Source organism: Dasypus novemcinctus, chromosome 24 (genome assembly GCF_030445035.2).
Source record: "Dasypus novemcinctus isolate mDasNov1 chromosome 24, mDasNov1.1.hap2, whole genome shotgun sequence".
NCBI lineage: Eukaryota > Metazoa > Chordata > Mammalia > Cingulata > Dasypodidae > Dasypus > Dasypus novemcinctus.
This window is the reverse complement of record NC_080696.1, coordinates 2597273-2606057: the sequence shown is the minus strand read 5'-3', so window position 1 is coordinate 2606057 and position 8785 is coordinate 2597273. Positions and strand designations below refer to the sequence as shown.

At 59.2% G+C, this 8785-nt stretch overlaps 1 protein-coding gene across 1 annotated transcript in view; it reads right to left on the bottom strand.

The window, feature by feature from the left end:
* Nucleotides 1–8785, bottom strand: part of ATRN (attractin) — a 301223-nt gene that overhangs the window by 57511 nt on the left and 234927 nt on the right. The gene's annotated exons all lie outside the window — the stretch shown is intronic.

Genomic DNA, 8785 nt, shown 5'->3' with positions numbered 1-8785 from the left:
CAAAAAAAAAAAGAGTGGAAGGCACACCCGTTCGCCTTGGAACACAACCCAGAACTTGCAGGTCAAGGTGCTTGCTCCGGTGGCCTTGGTCACAGGCCACTCCACGGTGCAAGGGGAGCTGGGCACGTGGTCTCTCCGCTCAGCCCACTACTGCTTGAACGTTCCGTTCCCGCGGGACGCCGGGCCGTGGCCCCCTGGGGCTCTCCCTGCTCTGAGCACGTGTGTGTCGTGAAGGTTCTCCTGGGAGCGGGGCCTAGACTCGGCAGTGACCGCCTGCTCAGCCCCCGCGCTCCTCTGCTGACCCCGCGTCTGGCCATGGGCTGCCCGGGGAGGTGCCCAGCCAGAGGGCAGTGGCCTGAGCAGCCTCCTTGGGCCAGGGACCCTGGATGGAGCAGCCCCGTTCCCACCCCACCAGGGGCGGGAAAGGCAGGCAGGAGCCGCGGGAAGGGGTGAAGGGCCCCAGCGGGCAGGACCGGGGAGCCGATACCCGCGGCGTGGCCTGGGGGGCAGGTTGGCAGCCCAGCTGCCGCCCTGGGATCCCGAGCGAGAAACACGGGGTAACAGGGATCTGGTGGAGGAGCTGGTGGTGGGGAGCAACTGGGGCCAGGGGAGCACCTCGCAGCCAGAGCCAGGGGAGCACCTCACAGTCAGAGCCAGGGGAGCACCTCACAGCCAGAGCCAGGGGAGGACCTCGCAGCCAGAGCCAGGGGAGCACCTCACAGCCAGAGCCAGGGGAGCACCTCGCAGCTGGGCCAGGGGAGCACCTCAGAGCCGGGTCAGGGGAGCACCTCACAGCCAGAGCCAGGGGAGCATCTCACAGCCAGAGCCAGGGGAGCACCTCACAGCCAGAGCCAGGGGAGGACCTCGCGGCCAGAGCCAGGGGAGGACCTCGCGGCCGGGCCAGGGGAGCAGCTCAGAGCCAGGCCAGGGGAGCACCTCACAGCCAGAGCCAGGGGAGCACCTCACAGCCAGAGCCAGGGGAGGACCTCGCAGCTGGGCCAGGGGAGCACCTCAGAGCCGGGTCAGGGGAGCACCTTGCGGCCAGAGCCAGGGGAGCACCTCGCAGCCAGGCCAGGGGAGCACCTCGCAGCCAGGCCAGGGGAGCACCTCACAGCCAGGGGAGCACCTCGCAGCGGGGTCAGGGGAGCCCCTCGCGGCCGGGCCAGGGGAGCACCTCGCAGCCGGGCCAGGGGAGCACCTCACAGCCGGGCCAGGGGAGCACCTCACAGTCAGAGCCAGGAGAGCACCTCACGGCTGGACCAGGGGAGCACCTCGCGGCCAGGCCAGGGAGCACCTCGCAGCCGGACCAGGGGAGCCCCTCGCGGCCGGGCCAGGGGAGCACCTCAGGCCGGGTCAGGGGAGTACCTTGCAGCGGGGTCAGGGGAGCCCCTCGCGGCCGGGCCAGCCTCCTTCTGTCCAGGCCCTGTGGCTGACATCCTGCGAGCCTGCCCGGCACGTCCTTCCCGTAAGCGTCTATCCTGGAAGGAACTGGAGCGAGTTCTCTTCTTGCTGCTGCAGCTGCTGGCCTAGAGCTCAGGACTCAAGTGCTAGTGGGTTCGTTCGGGAAGACTGGGGGTGCAAGGAGCAGACCACTGAGGCCATCGCCAGCGACATCCCCTCTGCACCTCGAGGCTGACTGCGAGCCGCTCACCTTTGTGGCCACCAAGACAGCACGCAGTAGGAGAGCACTTGGCCAGCACTTGGTTTTTCCAGTGTTGCTGGCTGCGAGGGCGCAAACGTGAGCTGAATCCAGAGGCAGGACGGGAGAGAGCAGCCCACAGCAGCGGGGCGCGGGGCTGCGGCAGCGGGGAGGTGCTGCAGGGGGGCTGGGGGGCCCCCAGCTGGGGGTCTTCGTCTGCTCCTGTGTCCTCCAAGGGCACAGAGTCCTCCCTGGCCGCCTGGCCGCAGAGGGGTTAGCTGTGCCCGCTCCCAGGGGCCTGGGGCCCTCCAAACGCTTTTGAAAATAAACTTTCCATTGAAGGGTAACGTGCAAAGAAGGGCATACACCACAAGTGTGCAGCTCAGCGACTTTTCACAAAGCGAACACCCCGCGTCGTCAGCCCCAGATCAAGAAGCAGGCCCGATGGGCGCTCGCCCCCTTGTGGGAGGTCCCGGGTTCGGTTCCCGGTGCCTCCTGGAGAAGGCGAGCAGACAGTGAGCAGACAGACGAGAGAACCACCTGGGGGGGGGTGCAGGGAAAAATAAAGTAAATAGTAAGTAAAGTAAATGAGTAAATCTTGAAACAAAAGGAGGCAGGCCCCTGCCAGCCCCAGAGCCTCCCGTGCTGCCCACGCGCTGCAGCCCCAAAGGGGAGCCTGCTGCCTCGACCTCCAGCACCCAGATTTGCGTTGCCTGTTGACGTTTATGTTCATAGCATCACTTGGGAAAGGCTTTGGAAACTGTCCGTGTCCACGCTCCCGCCAGCGCAAAGGGGGAAGAAGGGAGCGGAAGGTACGGCCTCGCCTCTGTGGGCTCACCTGCCCCGCGCCTGGATCCCAGCCCCGATTCTACCCAAGACAAGGAGGGCTTCTGTCCGGCCGGAAACCCGTCCCAGAATGTTCACCACAGCCCAAGACGGAAAGCCACAAACGCACGGCAGCGTAGAGCAGTGAACAGTTACCCTCGTGCAAGGGGACATCACACGCAGCGCGGGCGAGCTGCGGTTACGCGCACCGCCCCGTCGTGGGAAAGGAGCTAAACGGGTGGTCCGTTTTTGTGACGTTCGAGAAGAGGCAAATGCAACCGGTCAAGGGTGACAGGAGTCGGAACGGCGGGGTCAGCTGTGGGGCAGGGGGCGGTCAGGGCGGCCGAAGGGGCGTCTCGTGGAGCGGGCTGTGCCGTCTCGGTCTGGGCCGTGTCCACGCTGTGCAAATCCTTTGAGCGGCGGGCTGGGGGCGCGTCCCTTCTGCGCTAAGTGCACAGCACTGCACTAAGAAGGCTTTTAAAACTCCCGCTCTCCTCATGCCGCGCACCCACATTCCAGGGGATCGTTCCACCCGGAAGCACCCCTCCGCCGCGCACCCACATTCCAGGGGTTCCCGGAAGCACCCTCCGACCTTGCCGAGGGACGTCGTGGTTTCCTGAACGTGAACGCGGGGACGGAGCCCTGACCGTGCCCGGGACCCCCACCCTGCCCTGGCGCCCCGGGCCTCGCTCAGGCTGAGCCGCGGGCACAGCTGGCGGCCGCCGCCCGGCACACGGGGTCCGGTGCTCGCCTCTCCCCGCCGTGCCGTGCTCCTGGCACTGCCTGACGCCCCCGGGGAGCGGCACCCCAAGACGTGCAGGCACTCACCCTCACCGAGGGCTCCCGGGGTCGCTTTCAGGCTCCCCCTGCCTCGACTCGGCCCCACCTCCTCGGCGTCTCAAATGTGAGGCAACGGGGGCTCCGAGATTTGGGCAGGACGTCCCTCTGCGCGCTGGGACCAAGTCCACCTGGGCTTGGGGCGTCGGCTTCGCTCTCGGGCACCACACACCCTCGTTTCAGCAGCACCGAGTGGGTGCCAGCCAGGCCGGGCAGCGACCGAGACGCACCGCAGAGCTCGCAGGGCGCGGGGCCGGCCGCTGGCGCGCGTCACGGGGGTTCCTGCGCGGAGGCCTCCCACGCCAGCTGCCCCACGTTGCGGGCGGCTTTCCTCTCCCCCCAGCCAGCGTGGTGGCCCCGCTGGGGGCCCGCAGCTCGAGCGCCCAGTTCTCAGGCTGGTCCCCCGGCCTCGCCTCCGCGCCTGTTTCCCGCGACGCGTGGGACCGCGGGAACAGTGGCTGTTAGACGCGGGGTGGGGGCCCTCTAGGCCCCCCGCTGGCTCTCCTCGGCCCCGGTCCCCCTGCCTGCCTGGGACGCAGTGGTCGTGATTTCCCACATTCTCTGTTGGACTCTCCAGTTGTGCTCCTGGTTCAAGGTGAAGCCGGGGTGTCCTGGGGACCCCGACGCCACCCCCCGTCCTTGCAGAATGAGAGGAGACATCCGGCTAACTGCCCCGGCTCTCGGGCGCGAGGTCAGGGATTCGGCCCTGTGGGTGGCTTCTATCCTGTTGGCTCCGGGGCGCCCCGTAAGGCCCAGGGGCGCTGGCGCTGCTGCCCCGTCCAGCACACTGTTGTCACCCCTGCATCAGGTCTGGGTCCCCGAGTCGGGAATTCACTTACGAGCAACTGAGTGAAGGTGCCCGGGGGCCAGGGGAGAAGCAGGACAGGCGGGGAGAGGCTGTGGTGGGCACGGGGACGGGCCACCTGCAGCAGCAGCTTTTGGCAACACCTCAGAGCTCTGAATCAGCCAAACGCGTGATGACACAGCTGAACCCTGCCCAGCAGTGGACACGCGCAAAGCAAGCCACACACGAAACGAGCTGGACGATTCCACACGCCGGAAATACAGTCGCAAGTCATACATCAGACAAAGGGTTCATGTACTTTTTATATAAAGAGTTCCCTCAAATGGTTGAGAAAAAGACCAACAACTCAATAGAAAAATGGGCTGCAGATAGGACAGACAATTCATGGAAAAGGAAATACAAATGGCTCTTAAAAGCTTTGAACTAATATTCAGTTCCACTCGTAAGAGAAATGCACATTAAAACTGCACTTGCACCTTTCAGATTAGCAAATGTGACAAAATTGAATAAAATACTGTGTTAAGGTGGTGGGAAAACAGGCACGCTCATACGTTGCTAGTGCAATTGTAAACTGGTACAATTGGAGGGTAATTTGTGTCTACCCAAATCACAAATGCACATACCTTTTGCCCTTCCTTCTAGGAAATTACTCCACAGATATACCTGCAAAGAAGAGTATCCACTGCAGCACTGCTTGGAAGAGCAAAATATTGGAAACCTTGTGTATGCCCAAAAGGGGACTCTATGAACACCTCACAGCACTCAGTCATAAAAAATAATGAGATGCTACATTTAGCTGAAAAATAACTAAAATGACAAGGCCGGGCGACACTGAATGTTGGCGGGCACGTGGAGGATGTGGAGTTCCCACACGTTGCAGGTGGGACTGCAAAACTGCGGTCACCCCTCGGGCTGAAGTGTGGTTTGCTGGCCTGGCAGGGGAGCGGCCGCGGTAGGCCTAATTCCACTGCCCCCATAATAGGGTGGTTGGTCGGGCCCACCGCCACCCCTGAAGGAAGCTCGGCATGGGCGCAGAGTGCCCTCGGGTCTCCCCTTCTCGGCAGCCATGCTTCCGCGGCCGCCCCTCCTCCCAGATGGCACCACCCGATGCCTTGTGGGGCGGCACCCTTCTTCTTCCTTCTCCCTGCGCAGGCGCAGGGCGGAAAATTCCAGTCTGCCCTTTTCCCCTCCCCCGACAGCAGCAACAGCCAGGCGTGGGCGGAGAAATCCAGTCTGCCCTTTTCCCCTCCCCCGACAGCAGCAACAGCCAGGCGTGGGCGGAAAAATCCAGCCCTCCCTTTTCCCTTCCCCCGACAGCAGCAACAGCCAGGCGTGGGCGGGAAACTCAAGTCTGCCCTCCACCCCAGCAACAGCAGCCACCAATCCCTAAACCCTGCCCCTTCCCCCAGCAACAGCGACAGCCAATCCCTAACCACCACCCCTCCCCCATCCAGTACCGCCCACTGACCTTTCGCCGGCAACCAATCAGAACAGGGCGTGGCTTCGACCAATCAGCCTTCCCCAGCCCCTATAAAACTGTTGCCTCTCCCTCAGTAAAGTGGACTTGCGTGTTTACCTTGTCTCCACGGTAGTTCTTCTGCCGTGCGCCCTCCAGTCCTGAGAGCCCCTGACAAGGGCCTGGCCTCCCTTGTCCCCAGTTCGTCGCCTGCTTCTCCAGGCGACCCCTTCGTCGCCTGCTTCTCCGGGCGACCCCTTCGTCGCCGGCTTCGCCGGGCGACCCCGTCAGCCGAACCGCGCAACCCCTTGTGAGACCGATCCCTCGTCTGCTGCCGGACCGACCCTTCGTCCCAGGTGGGACCGACCCCTCGTCCAGAGCTGGACCGACCCCTCGTCCGCAGCCAGACCCCACCTCTACCGACCGAGCAAGCCGTCGCACAAAACGACACTCGTTATGGAAAATGTTTGAGAGTTTCTTTAAAAATTATGACCGTCTGACCTCGCAATCCCCCTTCTAGGTATTTACAGGTCAGCAATGAAAGCACACGTCCCCAAGGAGACGTGCAGGGCAGCTCTGTCGTACGAGAGCCCCGCACTAGGAGAGACCCCAAGGCCTAACTGCAGAAGGAGAACCCGCGGTTCATTTCCGTCACGGAGCGCTGCTCAGCAACGCAGAGAAACAAACTTCTGGTACATGAAGCAATTTGAATGGGTCTCAAACACGTCAGAAAGCAAGAACAGATATCCGCACACCGATGCTCATAGCGGCTTTATTCACAATTGTCAAAAGGTGGAAACAGCCCAGGTGTCCATCAACTGGTGGGTGGATAAACTGTGCATGTGCACGTGATGGAATATCACACAGTGCTAAGGAGAAATGAAGTGGGGAAGCAAATGGCAACACGGATGAACCTGGAGGACGTTGCAGTGAGTGAAGCAAGCCGGGCACAAGGGCAAACACTGTAAGATTGTGCTACTATGAACTAAATGTGTCCTGTAATCCCACAGAGTTACTACCTGAGTGGGTCACCAGAAAACAGAACGAGTTTAGAGAATGAAAAGCTGAGAGTTAACTTGTGCACAATTGGTGAAAAGGGTGTGTGTTAATCTTGGAAATGACTAGAAAAGGTGAAAGCCCAACATACCGTTTGTAACTAGCAGTACAATTATTATGTGGGTATGAAAGGGGGTTAAATGGAAAGAAGAAAGTCATGCAAGTTACTAAAAGGAAAGCTAAAAAATGTAACATGGAACTGTAAAGCTGCATGTGAAATAGGAACATGGGCAAAATCACACATATGATTGTGTTTCTTTGAAGCTGAGCAAATGTATGTTAATACCACAAAACGTTAATATCAGACAAAAACATGATGCTAAATGAAAGAAACAGGACACAGAGTGCTATATGTTGTATCATTCCATTTCTATAAAGTGTAAATGTACGTCATTTCTAAAGTTGGAATTAGATTCGTGGTCGTGGCCGGCTAGGGAAGGAGTGAGGAAGGGGGTGGGGTTTCTCTTTACGGAGCAATGAAATTGTCCTGAAATTTTTGTGGTGATGAATGCACAACATTGTGATTATACTAGAAGCCATTTATTATACATTTTGGATAGATTGTATGGTATGTGAATATATCTAAATTCAACTGCTAAGTAAATAAACAAACAAATAAATAATTGTGCGAGAATAGCCAGAAATAGCAGCTATGTACAGCAGGGGAAACAGAGAGATTGAGAGGTGAAGAGTTTTCTTGTTTCTTTTTTGTTTATTATTATTATTACTGAAATAATGAAAATGCTCTAATAATGACTGGAGTGATGACTGCACAAGAACGTGATTATACCAGATGCTACTGACTGCACACTTCGGATGGCCTGTATGCTTTATTAATATGTATCAATAAAATTTACTTGTTTTAAAAAACCCAAACAAATACCAGAAGGAGGTAAGGAAGCAGGCATGCTGCCTGCGTCCGCTTGTGAAGCTCCAGCACCAGCAGCTCTTACCTGGAGCCAGAACGCAGGTCGGCGCCTGCCTGGGGCTGGGTCGGAAGAGCCTGGGAAGGGGCGCAGGGAACCTTCTGGGGTGGAGGAAATGTGCCTTGACCGCGGTGGGGGCACACAGGCGCATCCGTTCCTCACAATCCATCTAAGTGTTCACGCAACCCTGGTGAATTTGCCTGCGGGAAGCAGATACCTTAGTCACACCGACAAACAACCAAAGTAATAATTACAGGAATAGTCAAGACACGAGAGTCAGCAACTGGAGGTAAATGAGAGGAAAGTGCCTGGACAGAACTTTTTAGGAGTAATGCTTCCGTAACTCGTTGAGCTGCCTTTTCTGCTATTTTACTTTTTAAAATTAGAAATAAAGTTAAAAAATAATCAAGGTGGGGAAGGGGATGTGGCGCAAGTGACTGAGCTCCCCCCACCACACGGGAAGTCCTGGCGCCTCCAAAAGAAGACAGCGAGCTGGTGTGACGGGCAGGCACGGCAAGCTGACACAACCAGATGCTGCAACGAGAAACACAAGAAGAAAAACAGAGCGACAGAGACAGCGCAGCAGGGAGCCCAGGCGGCTCAAGCACTCAGGCGCCTCCTCCCACACCGAGGTCCAGGGTGCAGGTCCCAGTGTCTCCTAAAGAAACAAGGACGACAACAACACAGCAAGTGCAAACGAGGGGGTGGGGAGAGATAAACAAATTAAAATAACAAATCAAGAAGCTAAATGCACTGATAGAAAGGCTCTCCAAGGTAGTGAAAAATAAACCAAGGTTCCGAAAAGTATGAATCAGGAAAATGCGCCTGTGCCATCCTGGACAAACATAAAACATGATCGAAAAGCTGTAGAGAAGGCGCAACAGCGGCTTCCCTGGGGGCGAGGCTTAGACTCTCCCTGCACAGCTCCTGCCTGCTGCTCTCTGCGCCTGCCAACGCGGGCTCCCCTTGCTACTCCCAGCTGCTCTGCTCGTAAACCGCCGATTTGCCAAGACGCCCCCGCTGCCTGCGCCCCGCAAAGCCGGAGCTGCTACGGAGCAAAGCTTTCAACACGGAGCGGCCGTCGCCGAGGCCGAGCGGGCCCCACGTGCAGGGCTGTGTGCCGCACACCCCGCTCCCAGCTCGGAAGCTCCCGGCCGCGGCCCCCTCGCTCCCGCACGCCCCGCGCCAGCCTCGGGCCGCGGGGCCGGCGGCGGGGCCCAGGCAGGGGACCTCTCGCCGCG